Raw genomic sequence first — 25217 nt, forward strand, 5'->3', positions numbered from 1 at the left:
GAGGACCAACACCAAATAAAAAAAAAAAAAAAAAAAAAAAAAAAAAAAAAAAAAAAAAAACCTCTAAAAAAAAGGGTACAGAAATAATGTCAAGAGATATGATCCAATTTAAGCTGTTGCAAAGTGTAAAAAAGACCAATGTTCATATATGTAAAATAAAGAGATTAGCAATTCAGTCATTCAGAGACCAGCAGATGGCATAGTGGTTAAAGCACTGGACTCACACATGGCCGACAATGGTTTGAGTCCTGGACCTGATGGCTTGAAACACACTGGGCATATGTGTGCGTGTGTGCCCAAAATCCCAAAAGGAGAATGGAGGAGAAGGGATTGTGGCGTGGCCTTCCCCCTGGAGGAGGGTGATTTCTCAGTTTCTGTCTCTGTCTCTCTGGCAAGCACATGCACCCAAAGCAAAAATCTCTCCAATAAAAATAATAATTCAGTCCATTTAATCAAGATTAATCTGATCCAGTTAATAAAACTGAGTATATCTAGCACAACCGTGATTGAATCAACAGTCCTGAGAGCATTTTTTTGGGCTTCTCTGTCAACCTACTCATTCCTCTCTGATTTCCTTTGCCTTGGGGGGGGGGAGGGGGGAGGGTGGGGGAGGGCGAAGAGCAAGAGCATCAGTATATCCTTTCTGCCAGTCCCTAACATCCCTGTCCCTGTGCTATACCAGTTTGGGACATCGAGGACCGGAAACAGCTACCATGTGAATGTATAGCCTGTTCTGGACTAACCTGGCAGCCACAGCAAGGACTGCATTGAAGTGGTAATATATTATTTGGCTGCAGTCCACTCTAATGCTTTAGCATCTGGTCACATGTATTATTTAAAATCAGTCAAATACGTAAACTGTTCACATAACCCAGATAGCTCAGTGATAAGCACCTGGCAAGGCTAGGGGTTTGTAGCTAGACATTAGCTTGCATCGCAGAGGACCAGCCGATATGAATATGATTTGGGATAGCGCCAAAGCAGTTGTTAAAATGGAAATAATATTGCTTTCCCTGGGAAAGGAAAATTGAAAACAGTGAAAATGCAGCTAGAAAAAAATTACAGACAGAAGCTGAGACAGTATGTCAGGTTTAACCTGTGTAGGCAATTGATAAACACTGATAAAGAAAGGTGGCTCTGACAGTATATAAAACTGAGTCTGCAGGATGATTCAGTATCCAAATATGAACCCATTTAAAGTCAGAAAGATCAATGCCCATCAGAAGTTGATGACACATAACCCACCCTTTATTCTCATGTGTCATCGTAAAGGCTGACACATTTCAGAACTCGCACATTTAAAAGACGCTCGACTACAGCGATAGGAATTGATCTATTTGGCTTATTTTATGTTAAAGAATAATGTTTCCATTCATATCAATAAAATGTTATACCTAACTAGAAATCATCAAAACAGGTTTCTACTGCAATATTTCTACAATCTAGATGATATGTTTTCACTCTGATTAATCATTCCAATGCCGAAACATCTGGGCCGTAAATTTAATCTTGCTCGTGACATAGCTACACAACAGAGTTGTTTTGCTATTAACTGTAGTTGGCTATTGAATGAATTCACCTGCCTCAATCTACCTCCATAATTACCAACAGAATTAAGGTTAAATAGATTAATCTTATGGGAATCTCAGTGTTTGAAACTATTTTGATGCCACGCAATGTTATAGTATGTTTTTGCTTTTATTCATGATACAGCATGTGCACATGCATGTGAGAGAGAGGAAGAGAAACACCCACCACAGGGTCTGCTCACACCATGACCCCCTTCCAGAGTCCTTCCACCCATCAGATCCTGGGAATTCTCAAGGTCTGGCATGGTTTCCAGCCAAACATCGTGGTCACCATGTGGGTTCTAGCTTTCCGTGAGCAGCCTGTTAATGCAGCACCAGGGAGTCAGCCCTGTTTTATAATTGTTTTAAAGCCAAGGTGCTTTTCAAGGGCCTGATAGTTAACAGGCATGAAACGCATGTGTTAAATAAATGGGAAAGAAAAGGAGAATGAGGGGCCAGCCAGTGGCATGGTGGTTAAAATAACTGGATCCCACATGATCGACTTTACGGTTTGAGTTCTAGACCCAGTGGCTTGAAAAACACACTAGGCGTGAGTGCTGCACAAATGCCCAAAATACTGAGAGGAGGGAAGGATTGAGGAGAACAAATTGCTACATGACCATCCCCCATGAGGCATTGATTTCTCACTTTCCCCCTTTCTCTCTATTGCTCTCTGACAAGCACATGCAACCTTTGACAATTAAAAACAAACAAACAAAAAAAAGGTTTGTGAAAGAAATGGAATTAAAGTACAAGTTTATTTTGGTGCAGAATGTTTGAAACCCATGTATTCAATATAATTTTTTCATATTTTCCTTAAACTTTTTGAAAATCCCACCTACAGAGACCAGGCTCTCTTTCGAGAGAAATGCTTGAAAGCCCCAGGAAGCAATGATTTTTTTTTCCAAGCTTTCCAAGATGATACTAATTCAGTGCAAAACTGGATTAAATAAAGTCATCATCTTCTTTTTCTGATTGACAATAAAGGGCTAGAGCTTTGTTCAAAGAATGGAAGTTTTATAAATTATAAATCCAGGTTAAGGGGACATAATCACAGGTTAAGTGGAGAAAATTGTGATTCAAGTACTTGGTGTGGCTTGATTGAAAGATGTCTTTTTTAGTCTAGCAACTAATATTTATTGAGCATTTATGTAGTACCAGGCACTATCTTATAGGTACTGAGAATAGAGAGGTTAAAGTGACAGTTTGACCTTAAGGAATTTACATTCTAGTAAAGAGAGCTAACTAATAAGCATGTGCTATGAAGAAGGCAAATGGAAGAATGAAAAGTGTTGAGTACAAGAGGTTGACTTAGCTCTGATGAACAGAGAGGTCTCTTTATAAAGGTGACATTTGAAAACCTAGAAGAGTCTTTCAAGCACTGAGAACACTGCTAAGGTCTTGAGAAGGGAGTCCCAAAGACTGGCATGACAAGAGTTTGATATGCCACTGGGGCAGGAGAGGGGATGAGGTCTAAGCAGCAGCAGGACCCAGCTCATGTAGGTGCTCAAGGGGCCATGGGAAGAGGGGTGCTTATATTCCATTTGTACTGGGGAACTGTGGGAAATTGAGTTCAGCTACAAATATTAGATTTTGAATTATTGCTTAAAGGTAAACTTGAACTTCTAAGTGAGTTTCTAAATCTACAATATGCTTCCTGTTACTATCATTTATATTCCATGTCATGTATTACATTTCCAGAAGGGCAGTCAGTAAGCAGGGCCCAGCTGGTCCAGAGCACAAGAGAATATTGGGGTAGGAGGGCCATTGCTACAACAGGGGCTGAGTTCCTCTGAACTGATGGGGAAATCTATTCAAATGCTATTGAATTGTCTGCGTTAGGTGCACAGCATAGTGAGAGCGATGTGCTGAGTTCATAATAGTTTCTATCTTGTATTCAATAACCAATTATGCTTTTAAACAAGTACTATCTTAAAACAGCCTCTGAATTATTGTGTTCAGCTCTTACGTTATCCTGGCTTTATATTGTCAGCAAACGTCACTTTTTCCTTCCTGATAACAGGGACCAGATACATACATGGCCCCTGTGTCTTTCTGCCTATTATGGTAAAATATGTCATAGGAAGTCAATAACTATCTGCTAAACACAACACACATTGACTAGAATGTAGTCACTTTGTTCCAGAGTCAAGAAGAAAGCAAGTTTTAAAATGCAATTAAGTTAATATTATATAAATCAACATATATAACAGTATGTCAGCAATAGGCATGTATCAAAACATTTGCAAACAGGATTTATGGAGGAAGAAACATTTCAGGGAGAAATCATCTAAATTGTTTTTAAAAAAAAAAAAAAAAAAAAAAGAACCTAGCTAATGTAGTACAGCAGTCACGTAAGTGCCCTGTAAGGCTGGAAGCCACATGGCTGAACAATGGTTAAAATCCCCAGGTTGGCCTGAAACACACCAGGTATGCATGGACATGCAGGCTACTGAGGGGCTGGACAGCTGGAGAAAAGGGTCTCAGAGTGACAAAACCCTTTCTCCACTTCTTCCTCATGCTAATGCAGGTGCTTTCTATCATTAAATAAATAATATATATAAATATATGGATGGATGGATATTTAAATACATGTATATGTACACACACACACATATATATAAAATACATGGAGTGGACATATTATATAAACAGTGCAGTTTGAATTAGAAGAGGCCAAAAATAACATTTTTCTCTTGGACCCAAAAATCTTTTGGTCTTTGTTAATGGGGGCCAAAAAGATCATTTTCCTCCCCAACAGGAATACCTTTAAAAATACTTTTGTCATAGCCCTTGTAGCTGATTTCTCTCCAAACCCCTACCCCCAATCACTGTCCAGCTCAACGTGACCAGACAAATAATACAGATAAAAATAAGTACAGATGAAAATAAATCATGTAGTATCAGAAGGTCTCCTTTGCATTTCCGCCTCCTTCATCAATCAGTGTCACCACGATAATACAGTCCAATATTGTTAAGCCTAGTCTCCTTTGAAATCCTGTCATTTTAGAATCCTGTTTTTTCAGTGATGTTTCTTTTCTAGGGGGATTAGACAAGGGCAGGGATGAAAAGGAATATTTATCCTTTTCTTGCTTTTTTCAAATTTTAGAAGAGTTTTTGAAACTTATTTCTATACAAAGATAGTTATGTAACATTGTAACAAGTCAACTATGGAAATCTTTTTTGATCTTTTAGGATTTCAATTACGGTCTTCAGCAGGTGATCTCAAAGAGTGTATCATTGTAAAAGATAAAGTAAAAAAATTAGATGTGATGTTCTTATCATTTAGAAGTAATATTCGATTTTTTGTGCAAGTCAAAGTATTCAAATATATTACCAAAAAAGGATAACAAAGCCTTCATTGGCTTTATTTATACTAGAAACAGTCTATATTATTACATTTATCTCATCTTCCATAACATTATCAGGAGAAAAAACAGGCTAAGTCTTGTCAAGTACTTTTGATGATTACTGATGAATTCGTTCCTTAATGCACTTTTTCATACATAAGTGAGGAAAGAAATTCTCACATAGAAGACATTAAGGGTAGACAAGTGACTCTCAAATAGGTGCTGAACTTCAGAATCATCAAGAGGTCCTTTAAAAGTACGGACTGCTGACCCCACTCCCACAGGGCTGGAGTGGTACCCAAGAATTTCTAACCGGTTCCCTAGGTGATCCTGATGTTGCTAGTTTAAGGACATCCTTTGAGAACCATTGAAATAAAGAATGCTTATCTGTTCCCTGCTTTTCTGAAGAATAACATTTTTAAACGTTCAGTTATACCCATGAGAACATGTCTTTTAAGAGAAGCTTTTTTTAATTAATTATTTTATTTTATTTATTCATTCATTTATCTTAATTTGTCGAGAGAGAAAGAAAATGAGAAAGCAAGCTGCCAGGTCTAGGACTTGAACAACAGTAGGCCATATAGGAGTGTCCAGCGCCTTAACCACCACGCCACCTGCTGGTCCCCCTAAGAGAAGCTTTTAGAGATCTTTAGCTATATTTCCATGCAGTTCTTCTGGACAAACCAAAATGACTTTGGTTCAAAACAGAGCGTTTACCTGAGAATCTTTTTCTCTAAAATCAGGAAGACTAGAACGTGCCTATTCTAGTCCCACCTTTTCTCCTACTCTTGGATCTCCACTTTTCCTCAAAAAATGGGCTAGACATCGTCTCTCCATCAAATTCAAACTCCTCACTGTGGTCTCACGCCCCCATGCCCAGCATATCCTTGTAACTCTGCACAGAGTACATTACCTAGAAAGACAGAGACCCAAGGCAGGCTACTGAATAGAGCTATAATTTCTCCATCAAAACCTGAAGATGATACCTACTGCTCCTGGTCACTGTGGGTGCTTAAATGAGAAGATAGACATATAGAATCAATCACCATGCCCAGCACATAGAAGGCCTCCTCTTCTACTGTCTGCAGAGTTTCTTTTCTGTCCTCCTAGGACCTCCAGCCTCTACATGTGGTGACGTTAATCTTCCTGCCAGCTGCACTTCATGACATTCTCAGCCAATCTTAGAGTGCACTAGGAAGAAAGTGAGAATGAAGCTGTCAGACAGGGTTTCGGGTTTTCAGAGCGCTGAGATACACAAGGGAATGAATTGATGCTACTTACAAGAATGTGGAAGGCCAGAAATCAGAGCTTCAGAACTTCATGGTTGTCTTAATCACCTCTGCTGAAAGAGCTTTAGCCACATGTAATTACATCTTCAGACGGAACTTAACACATGAGACACCATTTGATAGTAAGTTTTATACCAAGGACGCATTACAGAACAGTAGGTGTGACAGTGCACTTCTTCCAACGCACTTCTGTCTATGTGATTGCCATGTTCCCACAGCCTTCAGTGGGGCCTTTGGTTTCCATGAAGTCCATGCATGAACTTGAAAAACCAAGCTCTGGGACCAACAGATGGCATAATGGTACATTGCTGGACTCCCACATAGTCAACCGTGGTTCAAGTCCCAGACCTGGTGGCTAAAACTCACGCTGGGCACACATGTGTTTGTGCCTCAAATCCCAAGAGAATGAAGGAGAAAGGGTTACAGTGTGGCCATCCTCCCAAGGGATGAATTCTCACTTTCCCTCTCACTGTCTCTGTTTCTCTCTGGTGAGCACACATGCCCTATGACAAAAACTTTTAAAAAAATAGTAATAATTAGAGACTGGCAGGTAGCATGGTGGCTAAGGGCACTGGACTCCCACATAGCCAATCATAGTTCAAGTCCTGGACTTGGTAGCTTGCTTTCTCACTTTCCCCCTCTCTCTCTTACTCTGTCCCTTTCTTGTCAAATTTAAATAAATAAATGAATAAATAACTAAAGTTAAATTAAAAAATTCTTTTAAAAATAGTAATAATTAAAACTCAAACTTACTTTTTTAAGAGAGATTTTTGTGATAGGGCACATGCACTCACCAGAGAGACAAAGAAAGTGAGAAATCACCCCTCCCCCAGGGAAGGATGGTCATGCTCCCAATTCCTTCTCCTCCATCCTCCTTTCAGGATTTGGGGCACACACACACACACACACACACACACACACGTGCCTGGTGTGAGTTTTAAGCGTCTGGGTACAGGATTGGAACCACCATCAGTGACATGAGAGTCCAGTGACATGACATAACCATTACATCATCTGCTGGTCCAAAAGATCAAACTGTTTAGGAAGAAAGAGATAAGACAAGCTGTCTCTGAGTTTAGTGAGGGTATGCTGCAGGTATTGTAGGACTTTCAGAACTGCGAGGCCCTTCTCAGAACCTTCTAACACTGGATTCACTCTTCTACTAGATCCAATCAATACTCCATTCCTCCAAAGCTCAAATAATAGCAATTTTTCCCATAAAAAGTTTCCATTGCTCTACATGCAAACCCTTTGGGAGTAATAGCTCCTCTCTTGCTTCCAAGTGTAGGCAACTTTCTCAAGCTGCCATATCTCGTTTGACCAGTAGGTGCTGCCCTATAAACATGTGCGACTTTCCAGTCTCAGTACAAATTTGAGGCTCAAGTGTTGGGAGATACAAATACAGATTTCAGCTTTGAGAAAATCTTTTTGACCATAGTTATCTAGGTTTGATCAATCAGAGAGCTGTAATTTCTATTCTTCAAGTTAATTTAATACAAGGGAGCCTAAGAAATAATCCTCTTGGATGGGCAGCCTGAGAAACAGATTTTCACAGATGTTTCCTCTGTGCTGCAAGCCTAAATAGCCCCCTAAGTGTAATCGTACCGATGCTGGAGGCAGGAAAAACCTGCAACAAAAGATGAAAAGAGAGCAAGCACAGTAAAGCTTATGGCTCCTCCAGAGCTGTTTTGATATAGAGATCTCTGTGAAAGCTCATGAAATCCTCAGTGTGTGAGGCAGGGCTTAGGGAAAATCTAAATGAAGATAATAAGACACCATGTCCATCCAGACTGACTTATGTGTAAAGCATTCAGTCATCAAAATACTCCCAGGAAATTCCATGTGACTCTAATATTTTAAGGGCCAGGATTAGCTCTTCTGGTTAAACCACAGTACAGGTTAGTAGTTACATGCTTGGCAGATAGATTAGTAATAATGTTGACCACAAACAAATCTGTTAAAAAGGCAATTTAAAACATGGTATGCAAAATGAAAAGCCTATTGAATCCTTCCCTATACCATGACTATCCCATGTGTCTGAATATGTGAAATAAAAGTCATTAGATAATGGTATCTAGGACAAAATCAACCTTTATGGTTGGTTCTCTTAGTGCTTTTATTTTCTGGGAAATGTTCAGAAGAAAGAGTCTATCGTCATGCTTCAGCCAGTCTGAGTGGGAGTAAGACCTTGTGTTAGGATTATCTAGAGAAACAGAACCAATAGAGTGAGAGTAGATATATATATAATATATATATATATGCATTTATATACATAGACACACACATACATACATGTATATACATAAAAGAGAGAAAGATTTATCTTAAGGGATTGGCTCACTCAGTGTAGAGGTTGGCAAGTTCAAACTTTGCAGAGTAGGCCAGCACGCAGAGGCCCAGAAAAGATACGCTGTTCTATCCCAAGGCAAGCAGTCTACTGGCAGAATTCCCTCTTCCTTGAGGAATGTCAGTCATTTTTTTCTTGAGGCTTTTAACTGGATGGAGCCCTGACATCATTCAACTTTAATTACCTCTTTAAAGACCCCATCTCCAACTACAGTCACATTTTGAAGTACTGAGGGTTAAGATTTCAACATATGAATTTCGGGGTGAGAGGGCACAACTCAGCCGACCGACCGAAGAGCTGAATGGATTTATATGATGTAGAGATAAGAAAGAGGGGGCCTTCATTTCCTGGATCTGTAATTATTAAAACGTGATTCAGGCCTAGCAGCATCAACATCACCTGGAATTGGTTAGAAATGTAAATTCTCAGACCCCCCTCACAGATCAACTGAAGCTCTAAGTGGGACCCAGCTGTTTTATTAAACCCTCCAAGTGATTCCAATGAAGGCTCAAGTCACTTGATTACCAGAATTAAGCCATCTGAGAAATGTTCCAGCAAATATGGGTATAAATACTGTTTAATCTGTGCATTTTCATTAAATATATTAGACTGAGTCATATTTTATAAATAGACCTTGGATTTATTTTACTCTTGTGACTGGAAATAAAGCCAGCACTCAAAGGATAAAGCATCTTAACAATATTGCAAAGGAACTTGGCCTCTGAGTACAGATTTCACAGGGTAAAAGCAAAACTGTGGGTACCCAATACAGCTAATTTATCAAATACCAGAGCAGTCTAATTGCTGTCTGTCTGGTCAGAGGCCTCAATTACCTTATGCAATTCCCACGAATAGCAGACTAAATTATAATGGTTAAACTTAATAAAATTCATTCTACTATCCATCTTAAAACATTAAAAACAAGAAGACTCTTGAATGGCCACTTTGGAGCAAGAATCAGATTCATGCTATGTTCGAAAACACTTTCTATACCCTCACAATATTAGCCTATGCAAATACACTGGCCAATAAGCAAGCCTCTCTCCCATGCTCCTTGAGAATCTACACTAAAGCCTGAGAAGAAAAATGTTCTAATTCAGCTGTGGGTTATTTCCATGCCTTGGAGGAGAGTCAGATCTGCAAACAAGTACAGACTTAACCAACTTACCTGAAGAAGCCTGCTTCCGTTGAGACATACAAGCTACGTGGTGATTAGGAACGTACCACTAAAGAGCTTATGTCCAAGAAGTTGATGTGACTAGCATACCGCAGTTTTCAGCATAGAAGATGCTACACGTTGCATGGTGCAACTGGAATTAACACTCACGATTACTTACATAGATTATATGGCAAGAATTTCCCAGGTCTTCAGGGAAAAACAACAACAAAAAAAGATTCCTTTTTGTGGAGCCTAATTTGTTCATATTGGCTATCAAGAAAAAGATTGTTGAAGAGCCTTTTTAGTCTGTCACAGACTGGCAATATATCTGGGCAGGCCTGTGTCAGTGAAGGCTCAGAACTACTTGCAAGTTGCATTATTTAACTATGTCCACGCGGAAAAGAGAATAGTCTCTCACTGAGCAATTAAACCAGCAGGTCATGGCTTAAGAAGTTGATGTTTATGGGACCAGCAGTTAGCCTAATGGCTATGTCGCTGGACACCCATGTAGTCGACTGTGGTTCGAGTGCCAGACCCGGTGGCTTAAACTCACGCCGGGCATGTGTACATGTGTGCCCAAGATCCTGCCTAATAGCAAAAACCTTTCCCAAAAAAAAGAAGTTGATGTTTGTTACATGAACAAGGGCAATCCCATTGCTAAAATCTAGTGTGCTATTGCTTTTAAATAAAAAGAAAAAAAGGATTTTTTTGTCATTAGAATTTCCTAAGGAATTGGCGATATTTGTTTAAATTTTCTTTTATTTTTCCCAACCACATGAAATCTGCCAGATGGCCAGACCTCACCAGAGAGAGAGAGAGGGAGAGGGAAAGTGTGAAATAACCCGCCAGGGAGAGGGCCACACCTCCATTTCTTCTCCTCCATTCTCCTCCTAGGATTTTGGGCACACACACACACCTTGCATGATTTTTCAAGTCGTTGAGTCTAGGACTCAAACCATGGTCAGCCATGTGGGCGTCCAATGCCTCCACCACCACACTACCTGCTGGCTCAGTGTATGGTTTCTTAAAGGTTTATAGTTTAAATATTGATGAACTAGAATCATATAAACTCCTATTATGGGCCCAGCGGTGGGGACTATAAAAAACAGATTCATTAAACAAGTATGTTATGACTCCTCACTATATCTCAAAAATAATACTGGCATTTGACTATAAATTCCTGAAACAAATACTCAGAGACTCCTGCCTTCAAGGCCTCTCATAAGATGTATGTTATGTTTATGCATTACTAATGCATTGGGCTACAGGGAACAGAAAACAACGGAAAATACTAGTTAAGGCAACTAGCGCAGAGGCTAGCTGCCTGCTTTGAAAGTCAAAAAGACTTCATTTAAATCCTTCATTATCTGGACCAGCAGATGGCATAATGATTTCACCACTGGACTCCTACGTAGTTGACCATGGTTTGAGTCCCAGACCCAGCAGCTTAAAATACACCAGGCGCATGTGCATGTGTGCCCAAAATCCCAAGAAGAGAATAGAGGAGAAGGGATTGTGGCATGGCCATCCCCCCGGGGAGTGATTTCTTGCTTTCTGTTTTTCTGTCTTTGTCTCTCCACTGAGCATACACACCCTATAGCAGAAATCTCTCTTTTAAAAAAAGAAAGATATAAATCCTACATTATCACTTATCATCTGTATGTCCCTGGACAAGTTAATTAATGGTCTTGAGCCTCAGTTTCTTCATCTGTTAAAGGGGATAATAATGCCTCCTCATAAGGCTATAGCAAGATAAAACAAGATGACATGTGACACTGCTTAGCATAAGTCCTGAAAAAGTTAGGTTATTCGATTTCTTTTTTCACTTTTCCATGACTCACTTTTTTCTCTGGGTTTATCACTAGAATTGCCCAGGGGAGGATTTGTGACTAACTTCATGTACTTCTATTAATATTATTTCAGTGCAAGAAAGTTAAAATGTAGCATTCAGAACTATCTCGAAAGGAAAATAGGTTCTTAAGAGTAGCCGGTTATGGTTTTGAGGAGAGGCCATCGCACAAATATGATAAGGGACTTAACAATAAGAAAGGTAGAACACTCTCACCTGCCATGACTAGCACCAAGTGGTGTCACGACCATGTCTCTGTCCCCCTTTCCCACCCACAACCCAGTGACCAGACTGCCCTCTGAAATTGCTTACCACCCACTGTTAGGCATCCCTAAGAGCAAAGAAAACCTTGAGTCCTGGAATAGTTACCCCCTTTTACTGTACCATGGAGGTGGCTCCAGTTGTCACATTCCCAGAAATGCGATCCTAAGCTCAGACATAGTCCTGTCTTTTCGTGGACTGCTGTCACCCCAGTCCTTGCCCTCACTGTTGGGTGGACAGTCTGTGATTCTGAGGCATATCTGGTTCCTGTGATGGTCCCTCCTGACACCAGCAGAGGATCTGGTTTCCCTTGTCCTTTCACAACTCTCTGAGGTGCGTTCCAAGCAGGGAAGATTTTAGTTTCACAATGGAAGTAGGTGTCCTCCATCCAGTACATTGCGTATACTCAGAGTAGGAGCACACTGCTGTCTTCTTTCATTCCATCTTTGACCACATCTCCACCTGGCTGCGCTCTTTTCTCTCCAGGTCCCTCCTCCTATGAACAATACTTTCGCTCCCTTAATTCCATAGAAAATGTCTTCTAACACTGACCACAACCAAAGGTGTAGCTTCCAGAACAGGTTGAATGGGGAACCTCTCATACATAGGGGATATGGGGAACTTCGAAATATTCATGGAGTAATACGATTCACAGTAAAATTAGAGCTAACTAAGTTCTTCTACCTGCATGCCAAGAAGTATAGAACTTCCCAAAAGAATGTTTGAAATTCTTGCATGTGTTTTTACTCTACACATTTCCCATGAATTTTTGAGATGTGCCACCTGTGTATTCCTGGTTCACGTAGACTGGGTGTTGCCCTTGAGTTTAAAGCAAATGTACATACAAGGAAGTTCTGGGTGAGCCATTCTGAACAGGAGATGGCAGTAGCAGCCAAGGATCTGGGCACCCCTTTCCCTGTCCTACTAACACTGCAATTCCCATCTGGTGAGTGCTCATTCTAGGCTGTAGTTTTCCTCCCCAAACCCACAGTGGCTAGATGACATACCCAGAGTCTCAGACCTTGCTGAGTCTCACAACTTTTGAAGAACCAGAAATTGCTGAAATGGAAGGCTGAACAACCAATGAACAGGTGGGGAGCCATTCCTAAGACTCACCGGAAAAGAAAAAGGAGTACTCCAGAAAATTAACAGCTGTTTCCACTTAGGTAGGCATGAGCGGGTTTATTAACAAGAGCAAGGATCTGGAATCCAGTGGCCATTCTTCCTGAGGCTTGGAGCAAGTTCTTTAGTGAAATGATTCAGCCCATGCCCTCATGTGGAGTAAGGGATTTGGGAATTTTCCTCCCAGACTTCACACAGGGTCAAATGAGATAATAGCCAGAATAACTCTTTTTGTAAACGATGACATGCTATAAAAATATGAGGAAGGCCTTTTTGTTGGGTTTTGACCATTTCTCTCAATATGTGTCTGTACCTCCAAGTTTTTTGGACCACTTTTCTGTTCTTTCTCATTTTTTTTTCCCTGACCAAGTAATATGTCCAGAAGTAGTTTGACCATAGGTCTATTATTTCTCTGATAATTACAACTTCCCAGGGAGTTATGGCACACAAATTACTTTGTAATAGCTCTAAATTCTTTGCTTCATCCTGAGTCTACAATTATGTGCTCACCCATGCTCCTGTCATCTGTCGTCTTGATTTATGAAACCTTCTGTTCTCCGATCTCCTCATTTCTTACCTCTGCCTTTAAAACTTACAGAACCTTGCTGGCTGCAAGGTCAAACTTCTCACCGTTACAGCATTACATTCTCAGGTGTAATCATTACGGTCTTAATAAAGCAGGCAGTTAGTTCCAAAATGATCTGTTTAATCCACCAGATAATTGCTCAGCCTTCACTATATAACCCCATCCTGTCCCTTGCTATGATTCCAGAACCACCGCGTTGTGGTTTGAAAGATCTATTAATTTGGTGCATGTATTAATTAAAAATTTATTTCTAGCCAAGTATGTGATGAATCGAGTGCCGTGTAGAAAAAAGGAAAATATAATTCATCTTAACCAGTTTCACTGGGAGCAAAAACAGTGTCATTGGAAAGTTTTCTCATAACTGCCAGACACCCACAGACCCTTATCCAAAGTTGAATTAAAAAAAAAATCTAAATTCTAAGTATGGCAGAAGCAGTTTGGTTAGATTATGGTAGGTTTATGAGGCATGCAAACACATGCACTTTCTGATGTAGTTCATAAAAAGGCAAAGCTTTATTACTTGACTGTGCTCTACTTGTGAATTTTACTCACAGTAAAATTAGAGCTAACTAGGTTCTTATACCTGAATGGCCAAGAGGTATAGAACTTTCCAACACAGCCTTATTAGAGAGTGGGATATATAACAAGACCATAATCTAAAGCCAGTTCTCATTTTTATTATTTATTTTGCTGCCTTGATCATTTTTCTGCACTCATTTGGCTTGAAGGCATAGACATTCCCTGTTGATTATCTCGACTTGGCAGTGGGTTTCTGCTACACATTTTGATTCCTAATATGGTAGCAGAAGAGGCTTTTGTATGAGTTCCAGCATTTCTCTGGGTTTGTGGAATGCAGTGAGGAAAGAATCCTACAGAGATGAAAACATGAACATTTGCATTGATAGAGAAAAGTGAAAGAAAGGAAAAAGGATATTGCCCTAAATTTTGTTTGTTTGTTTCCTTTTCTTAATCTGGCTACTTTCACTAATAATCATGTTCTATGGTCTGGGGTAGAAAGAATTAATGTTGTGTTTCTTGCTGTTCTTATTTTCATGGCCATTTCAAAACTCGTTTTTAAATTCCCGAGTGTTTTCACCAAGGCAATGCTAACAAAATAAAGTTTTCATCACCAAGGTTTAAATCCTTAAAGCATTCTATCACGTGGTCCAGCAAATTAGCCACATAAGGCTGAAATCTAAGAGAATAAGTTGTATGGCCCTAAAAATGGGTAATACATCACGTTGTCAGTTCATAAGATACAAATTACACCGTTTGTCTTAATTTCGTAGCAACATAAACTAATGCAAAAGGAAAAAAACCTTAATTACATATTCCTATTCCTGAATTGATTTTGGACGTCAATATAATTTTTCTCTCAAGGTCATAAATTCGTTCACAGAAATATTCATTTAGTAAGAAATCTTTAAATGATGCATCTCAGATAAAGAACTTTCCTGTGGTTATGAGCTCCCTTTCCCTCAATGTATTTACTAACAACCTGTGTACTTTAATAAGTTATAGTCACACTAGTATGAAAATGTCATTTATTTTCATCATTATTCTCATTCATTTCACATATTACTTTTATATAATTAACTACATTTGGTAGTCGTGGCCTCCAAAATGACTATATCAACATTTGAGGTCATGTCTATACAAGCTGACTTGCTGTTATATCCACAAAGCAAACAAACAAACAAATCACTACTGAGAGATGATCTAGAAATTCAAGGAAATCAGCACACTAGTGTAGATACATGTGGAAATATGGTTTTATAATGCTCCAAATGTTTTCTTTTACTGGACATCTAACTTTAAGTAGCCCTTTCTTGAAGAGCTCTGATTAGTTAGTAAGAATCACAAACATATTTAGTCGGTTCTCTAGTTAAGCCCTGGATGGGCTGAAAACTAAAACCTAAAAATAACAATGTTATAAATGAAATATAATTTTATTGCTCTATGATAGGTGATGGTGTGAAGGTAAGCCATCCAAAGAGGATATGGGGTCTCCATCTAGCACAAGGAGCCTAGGCTGTTCTCTTTCTCTCCTGCCATCATCAGCTTCTGCCCTTCATATCATGAGGCAGCTGGTGCTCTAGTCAAAACATCCATAGGAAAAAGGAAAAGGGGAAACGGGTTACCGCATTTACTGAATGTTCTTAAAGTCTCACATAGTGCTTCCACTAACATCTCAATGGTCAGAATCTACTCCTGACCACCTACAAGAGGAGCTGGGAAATGTAGCCTTTTACTCTGGTGGCAAGGTGCCCGGCTAAAAACTGAGTGCTAGGGCCAGCAGGTGGCATGGTGGACTCCCACATGGCTGACCACAGTTTGATTCTCAGACCTGGCAGCTTGCTTCCTCACTTTTCTGTTCTCTCTCTCACTGTCTCTCTCTGGTCAACTTTAAAAATAAAAAATAAAAATAAAATAAAAATGACAATGAATAAAATTAAAAAAAAAAAACTGAATGCCAAAACAAAAGGACAGGGGTAAAATGGGTATTGTGGTAGGCAAGTGATAGTCTCCATCATGGTTGGGCTCACTGGCCCTTCTTGGTATCGTCAGAGTCATACGGTGATTTTGCTTCACCATGCATATTCATATTTATTTGTTTAAATTAGAAGTACCATTTTATCTCAGCAATAAAACTATATATAAATTGTAGATAGTGTGAAAAGGCAGATAATTAAAATTTTTTGTTTTTGCTATAGGGTATATGTGGTTGCCAGAGACAGAAAGAGAAAGAGGGGGAAAGTGAGAATTCACCCCCCAGAGGTATAGCTACACCATAATACCTTGTCTTTTAGTTTCCTCTCAGGATTTTGTGCATGCACGCACACATGACCAGTGTGATTTTTAAGCTGCCAGGTCCAGGACTCAAACCACAAAGCCAGCTGTGTGGGATCAGTACCTTCACTTCTATGCAACTTTCTGGTCCTTAGAAAAAAAATTTTTAACAACTACACAACTTGCCACCCAGAAATGAGTAGGTTATTATTCATTTATTTTGTACATATTTCCAGGCCTATTTTCATATACACGTGTATATCTACATACATTCCTTAATAAAGTTGGAACATACACAAGGACCTATGAAGGGTTTTTTTTTCCTTTTTTTTTTTTGAGAGGTTTTCACTATAGGGAGCATGCGCTCGTCAGACAGACAGAGAGAGACATAGAGATAGAAAGCGAGAAATCACCCCCCGAGGGGATGGTCATGCCGCAATCCCTTCTCCTCCATTCTCCTCTCGGGATCTTGGGCACACACGCACACGCGCTCGGCATGAGTTTTAAGCCTCCGGGTTCCAGGACGTGAACCGCGGTCAACTATGTGGGAGTCCAGCAACATAGCCATTACGCTAACTGCTGGTTCCCCAAGGACCTATGAAGTTTTTAACTGTCATTTTGGTAGCACAGTATTAAGTACTTTCTGCATCAAAAATCTTTTCAGCATTATTTTAAATTGCTGTAGATCATTTTGTGATACGTTCATTGCATATTCATTTTATCAGTGTCCTATTGTGAAATTTTAGTCATTTCAAGCTTTTCTGTATTATAAGCCACTTGTGATTAGCATCCTTATTACTAAATCTTTGCTCATATCCTCAATTGCCTTTCTTAGACGATCATTTCTCTTATCAAATAATATGCATATCTTAAGGCTTTAATATGCCAAATTCCTCTCCAGAAGAAGTGTTAATATTTTACATTGTCATCCTCCAATCTAAGTATGTGGCTGTACCCTTGGACTAAAAATGAACACTACGTAATGGTTTTAGACCTTTGCCAATATGATAGACCAAAAATAGCCATCTCGATTACAGTCTTGGATTATGAAGGAAGGTACACTTTTCCCCTGCTTTCTATTTAGCTTTCTTTATCATTATAAAAAGATACAACAGGAGAGAAAGAGGTTTCTGGGCTCCAATTTGGAAATACTAACTTCAGACTGAAAGGAATGAGTCTCTGGTTCTTAAGATGAGTCGTGCACACGCTCACTCATGAATGGCAGCAAAAAAGGAAAGCTTATCCATCCCTTCCAAGAGGCAGTCCATGAAGATGCCACCTGACCACTTCAAGGAACGTACCCCAGTGTTTTTCCTTCACTGTCTAAGAAGGAAGCCACCACAGTCTCGGCTCATGATGTGTTGAGCTTGAAAGACATCACTTCATATGTGATGTGTAAGTGTTCTCCTGGCACCGTTATTCTCTTCAGTTGACTGTCAAGCTTTTGTCTCAGCAGAGTGACAAGGAAAAATATTCCAAGGAGCTAAAATTTGATTCAGGTAGTCAACCACAAGATCTGACTGCTCAACTGCTTTCACACCAAGTAGGATATTTGCCATCTAAATTGGTAACTGAATTGAAAGCAACTTTGTGCCTTTAAATATCTGGGGCTGTGTCACATTTCATTACATTTGAAACCAAGGTGATGTACAGTAAGTAGCCAGATCACAACATGCCAGTCAAACCGTTGTTTGTATCATTTCCGGGTATTTGCTACATAAGGAATTTCAAATACCTGAGACACATGCTTTCTGTGAAAAGGATTGATGTATTTTTCTTTCTTCTATGTTGTTTGGATTTCTCTGGAATAGTTCAATCTTCGCAGCTTTTTAATCCTTTGCTCTTGCCCAAAAGCTAAGTACAATAGTAAACCGAGAGTTAATATGAGATAGTTTGAAAACTATATAACAAGTCTCAATGAGACTCCAGACAATTTCATGCCTAAATATTAAGGTACAAATAAAAATAGGAGAAATAAAATAAACTTGATCCTATACCAGCAAAACCAAAACTTAAACATTGAACTACAACTACTATTTTTCCATAAACCTACCAATTCTTTTTCTTACACAGCAAAAAGGCAAACACGCATTTTTGTTTACAGTTGAGGCTGGACCTTGTACAGTGACTCACCTGGAACACACACACACACCAGGGAACGTTTAGTGGGTAATAACGCAGAGCACTCTAAGCCCATAGCATTGTAAAACATCATTGGGGTTTACCCTTCCTCCAACTGTCTTGTTGGAATCTGTTTTTCCCCCTCTCTGGGAGAAGCTATTTAAAGTCAAGCATCATTAAGTCAAAATGCAAAGGAAGGAGAAAATGAATATGAGCTAATTGCATTCTGGATGCCACTGAACCACAGTTGGTACAAATTACTGTGGTATAAGAACGCATTGTGTGTACCAGGAAGACAAGTAATTTAGGGACGTTGGAGTATGGGTGGTACCAGGAAATGGAAGCAGATGAGGGTTGAGAGAGAAAGTGTGTGTGTTGGCAGGGTGGGGATGCATATAGATTCTTATGTCACGCTGAGAAGATACTTAATCCTAGAGCTCGGATCTCCCAGGAGAGTTGCAGCTACTTCTCGAAGTGTCCCATTCCATGCAATCTGACACACTCCGTGTGCTCTTCTCCCCTTTTCTGTACAAAGAACTTCTATACCTGTAATTTTGGTGGACACATGAAACCTGTATTCCTTATCAGCAGATCTGCAAGTTAACAAAGGAGCACTATAGAAAGCAGCTGAGGCCTCTTCTTGCCATCAGCTGCCTGAAGATCAAAGGAATGCAATTAGTATAAAGGGCATAAGTGCACCAACTCCAAAGTAATGAATTGTTTTGTGATACCAGTGGAAAGAAGGCAGAAACAGAGTGAGGACTACAAGATTCGTAACAGACTTCTGTGGTGCAATCCTTAGTAAAACGAACTGCAAGGTTGGAAGCCACATGGCTGAGTGGGATTCAGAGCTCAACCCAGTCAACCAGAACATGCAGCATGCTCACACACGTCTGGCTAGCTAGAAGGTTAGGGGAAGAGAGGACCAGACCCTACTGAGGGTGCCTCTCTTGTTTTCACTCTTATTTTCTCTCTCTCCAGTGTGTGTCATATGCTCCCTATTATGAATAAAATAAACTTTAAAGGGGCTAGCAGGTGGCATGGTGATTAAGGCGCTGGATTCCCACATGGCCAACCATAGTTCGAGTCCTGGACCTGGTGGCTTGCTTTCTCACTTTCCCACTCTTTCTCTCTGTTTCTTTCTGGTCAAATTTAAAAATACTAATAATAAATAAAAATTAGATAATTATTTAAATAAACAAATAAACTTTTTAAAAAGGAGGCCATCTTCCCCATGCAGTGGTTAAGCACTGTGCATTGGGAGCCAGATCCCACATGGCTAACCACAGTTCAAATCCCAGCCCCAGTGGTTTGAGAAACATTGTATATGTGTGCTCAAAATCCTAATGAAAAACAAATGGAGGGAAGGGAGTGTGGAATGACCATGTACCGCTTAAGGTGGGGAAATGTGTACTTTCTTTCCTTCTCTCTTGGTGAGTACATTTGCCTTCTGGCAATAAAAATAATAATGAAAGCTAAGAAGAATCAAGGTGGGCAGGCTTCTGAAAGGAGTTGATATTGCTCTGCCTGCCAGTCTCAACACAACCTTCGAGGTCCTCAAGAACTAGCTGACAATAGGACTCAGGAAACGGTTTCTCCAGTAGGGATACAATGATAGACAAGACAGTCTAATGGATCATCACAGGAAACACAGGGACCTGGGGTGTTTTTGTTTTTTTCCTTTTTGCAGGGCAGCAAAGCTAGATGGCAAAAACAAAAACTTGAGTTCCTTTGCTATTTTCACCTCGTGTTCACATGCTTCTCAGAAGCATACAGCTTTATCTTCTTAACATTTTGATCTGTAAATATATAAATTCTCCTCTAAATAGAGTCAAGTTTATAGTAAAATAAGAAAGGATCACTGTATTTTCAAAGATATAAGGAATAGGACTGATAAAAAATGACAGCGCTGGTAATTCGACTTCAGGTTTTATCAAATATCTTTTACAAACCCAGCTAATAATATACTAAGCCTTCTCATACATAATTTATGTTATTGATTAAAATCTAAAAATGGAGGGGAAGAGACTGGTCCTTTTTTAATCCTACTAAGAATGAGTAATAAATAATCAGTCACATTACTGTTTCAAATTATTAGGAATTCATGTCTGCTTTTAAAGGAAAGTTTGGGACTAACAAATTCTATTACATGTGCACTACTGATGAAAAAAGGAGGTATAAAGATACAGTATGTTCTTGAAAATGATTACTCAGTCAATGAAATATAAAAAGGACAGCTTCCGAATTGGTTAGTTACGGAATTGTTTGAAAACCTGTCATAAACAGCAAAAAATACAGTAAAAATATGTATGTGTGTGTGTGTGTGTGTGTTCTTTCTGTACAAGTTACCTATGATACCCAATAGTGACATATTTTGAATTTTACCTAAATTGTTAAACATGCATCCATTCTTAGCAAAAGGATCTCTGACAATTTGATGCAGCACAAAAACAAGGAACAATGAAAGTTTTTATATAGTTTTCCATGCTTCTACACTTGGACATGGAAACCTGTGTTTTCTTCCTACCTGTGTCTTCTTAGATTTTACTTGTATTTAGGATTAGGTATTTGAGAATTTGGATTTGGGGTTTTGCTCATTTGTTTGTTGACTGGTTGGTGGGTTGATTTTTCTTTTTCCAGTGACGTAAAACCTTTTATAAAAGGGTTTTAAAGGAAATGTGAATCATCATGTCCTGTGTCTCATACTCCTAAATATCTCTCCCATCGCTACGTCTGTCCCCTTCCCCTTAGCCCTCAGCCTCTCGCTAGTGATGTCAACAGCCTCCCGAAGTCTTCCCTCCTGCCTCAACCTTCTTCCTGTCAACTTCTCCATTACTGCCAGTGCCATTTCCTAAAGCAAAAATTGCATTAGGCCACTTTCTTGTTTAAAATTTTTCATTGGTTTTCACTAGTGTTTCCCCACCTTCATGATGAAATCCAAATTCCTTAGAATGTTCCATAAGCCCCTTCAGGATAGGTCCGGGTCTGGCTCTCCAAAGGCATCGCCCGCTCCTTGTTCATGTACCCTTTGCCCAGGCCACAGTAATGCTATGCGTGTCACACAGAGGCTTCTGTGAGTGTTGGTGCTCTACTTGAACATCATCCCTGCCCCTCTTTGACCCACCCAGAGAATGCTATTGTTCTTTAAAGTGGTGTTTCTCAGGTCTTATGCATAGGAAACTCTTGGGTATCTTGTTAAAATGAAGACTGCATCTCTAAGTCTAGGAGGGAACCTGGGATTCTACATTCCTGACAAGTTTTTAGAAAATGCTGGAAACCCACGTTGACAACAGGGCTCTAAAATGTTACTCTGTCATCCCTCACTCTGAAAAGCTCCTCCCCCTACAAAGCTTACCTACACAAAGCCGCCTCTCCTAGTTACATATAGGATATGCACAAACCCCCTTGTCTCATCGCCTATTGAAATTACTTGGTTACCTGTCTGCCCCGCTAACCATCTGTGGATCATTAAGGGCTGAAATGGTGACTGCTCTTTTCTTATATTCTCAGCATTAACACCAGGCCCAAAGAGTTCATAACAGATTTTGAATAAAAACTAGCAAAATGTTTTTTTAACATTATTATTTATGTGTTGTGATTTATTTTCCTTTTTTTTTTTTTTTTTGGAGAGGTTTTTGCCGTAGGGCGCGTGCACTCACCAGACAGACAGAGAGACAGAGAGACAGAAAGCGAGAAACCCCCCAGGGGGGATGGCCACACTGCAATCCCTTCTCCTCCATTCTCCTCTCGGGATCTTGGGCATGCACGCACACGTGCCCAGCATGAGTTTAAGCCACTGGGTCCAGGACTCGAACTGTGGTCAACTACATGGGAGTCCAGCGACATAGCCATTACGCTAACTGCTGGTCCCTATTTGTTGTGATTTTTGAGCCACTGGGTCTGGGACTTGAACCATAGTCGACTACATGGGAGTCCCACGACAGAGGCATTATGCCAACTACTGGTCCCTAGCAAAACATTTTAAATCAGTGCCTTACACACAATGTGGCCAGATGTTGTCTGCTGGATTGAAAGCTAAACTAACTTCTCAGCTGTCAAATTCATGATTTTCTTTATAGCTTTTTTTTTCTCTTAATTTGCCAGAGGGTATATGCACTCACTAGAGAGAGAGAGAGAGAATACTCCCATGAGGCATGGCCATGCCACAATTCCTCCTCCATTTCTCCTTTCAGTGTTTTAGGCATACACACACATGCCCAACATGTTTTTTTATGCCACCAGGTCCAGGACTTGAACCACATAGTCATCTATATGGAATACAGCTTTCCCAACCACCAGGCCAACAGCTGGCCCTATCTTGTTATTACCAATATCTCCAATGGAGCTTTGGAAATACGGTAATAGCGAGGATAAGGTGAAGTTTGACGCTATTTAATGCATGAGTCTTTCAAGCAGCATAGACATCAGAGGCTGGTTAAGAGTTTAAAGACATAGATCTGTTAGCCCAGCCAGCCATCTCTGGCGCCGGTGTTGACGTCACCGCCCCGCTGCATAGCTCAGCTCTGCCTATTTCCAGAACACATGGCCTTGCACAAAAGGCACAATGAATAATCTCCAGCTGAGAGTTTGAGCCAAGTGACACCTCAAAGATGTGTGCAGGTCTGGGTAGAGAATTATTGGATTGGGTCTTCAGAAAGTCATGACATATTTTTGCATAGAAAAAAAAAATGTCATGACTTTCCCTCCAAGAGTTGAAACATCAATCCAAGGTTTCTTCCACTGTGCCACAAATTGGACAAAAAGAGCCAGCAATGACTGCCCCAACTGTGGTAACCAGTGGCCCTGACACTTGGTCAGTAGTCTGTCAGGGGCTGGCAAGTGACGTGGTGGTTAAGGGTGCTGGACTCCCACGTGGCTAACCGCAGTCCAAGTCCTGGACCTGGCGGCTTGCTTTCTCGCTTTCTCGCTTTCTCTTGCTCTTGCTCTCTCCCTCTCTGGTCAGAGAGAGAGAGAGAGGAAGGAAGTTAAAATAATTCTTTTAAAAAAAAAGTCTATGAGGGCCTCAGCGATAACAATCTTTCTCAGCGCTGAAAGCTCTTTAGACTCACCTGGAACGTGGTATTTATAAACTATGAACACCTGCGGCCCCACCCGGCCCAGTCCTGGCCGATCCCTGGGGCACTGCCCAAGCGTCCATAGTTTCTAAAATTCCCCAGGGGTTCCACTGTGGAGCCAGTGGTGACAGTCAGCGACAGGAGGCTCTTGCCTTCATTGGATGCTCTAAGTCCCTATAGGTGCCTTCAAAGCCAACATCTGGCCTCCGTGTAAGCACCCCCAACTGGCCTCTGAGTCGTGTCCATTTTAGGACAAATAAAACCAGCAGGAAGTTCCACCTCTTCCCCATGCAGCACAGGCTAATGGCTCTGTAACTAAGACGTTCTTTCTTCCTACCCACGTGTCCCAACGCACAGTGCCTGTTGCGAAATTGGTAAATTAAAAGAGAATGTGAGGGGCAGGAAAAGACTGAATTCATTTAGAAAAGAGAATCCCAAATCAGCCGCATTTTCTTTCTTCTGAATGTTACCAATCCGGCTTGCTGTCCTTCTCCTCCTACCTGCACCCTTCCTCCACGCACCCAGCAGGCACAGCGCTGAGCTCACAGTGTCTGGCAGCTGCTCAGACGGGGCCGTGCTGGCTGAAGGTACAATGCAGAAACAGATTCGGTCATGCGGATGAGCATAGCCCCCCCACCCTGCCCCAGGCCTGGCTGTTGCCGGGCCCAGGGTTGGAGGGCATGGGCTATCCATGGCAGACACTGCCTAAGTTTAGTGACGTCTGACTCCCAGCTCCTCGACTTTTTAAAATGAAATCTTTCAGGACTCCAATAGTGAGTGTAAATAATAATATAATGACTCCTGTACTCGCTACAGAAATAAAACAGAGCATATATAATCAAAACATCCTGTCTACTCCCCCACCCTCTACCTCTCCTCAAAGGTAATCAGTACTTGAATTGGATGGTTGTGATTCTCAGCCCCGTGTTCACATTTTGTCAGCTCTATCCGTGTTTATATTACAAACGTACACAGTTTTGTTGTCACACGTTCTTAACGACATAAATGGCCTCATACTCTCTGTATCTTGTGTGTTTTCATATTTTATATCATTGTATCATGGTGGGGCCAACTGGTGGCGTGATGATTAAGGCAGCTGGATCTCTCATGACTGATTTTGCAGTTCAAATTCTAGATCTGGCAGTTTGAGGAACACTGGGCACATGTGCCTGCATGCCCAGAATCCTGAGAGGAAGGGCCTTGGGCATGGTCATCCCTCTGGGGGCGTGTAGGGGGAGCTGTTATTTCTCGCTTTCTCTTTCTCTCTCTCTCCTCGTTCCTCTTTCTTTCTGTCAAGTGCACCCATCCTACAGCAAAAACATATATATATATATATATACACACACACATATATACATATATATATACATATATATACGTGTATATATATATACGTACGTATATATATATATACGTATATATATATATAAATAAATTCTGGGACCAGCAGATGTAATGGTTATGTCACTGGACTCTCACATCATCAACCGAGGTTTGAGTACAGGCCCTGGCAACTTAAAACTCATGCCCAGATGTGTGTGCATGCATGCCCAAGATCTCGAGAGGAGAATGAAGAAGGGATTACAGTGTGGCTATCCCTGGGGGGGGGTGATTTCTCGCTTTCTGTCTGTCTGTCTCTCTGGTGAGTGCACATACCCTATAGCAAAAATCTCTCTCTCTCTCTCTCTCTCTCTCTCTCT

The 25217-nt window shown here is 40.5% G+C and overlaps 1 protein-coding gene across 2 annotated transcripts in view; it reads left to right on the forward strand.

The window, feature by feature from the left end:
• The window catches only part of SYT1 (synaptotagmin 1), a 661960-nt gene that overhangs the window by 593838 nt on the left and 42905 nt on the right, over positions 1–25217 (forward strand). The gene's annotated exons all lie outside the window — the stretch shown is intronic.

Source organism: Tupaia chinensis, unplaced genomic scaffold (assembly GCF_000334495.1).
Source record: "Tupaia chinensis unplaced genomic scaffold, TupChi_1.0 Scaffold000085_1, whole genome shotgun sequence".
Taxonomy (NCBI): Eukaryota; Metazoa; Chordata; class Mammalia; order Scandentia; family Tupaiidae; genus Tupaia; species Tupaia belangeri.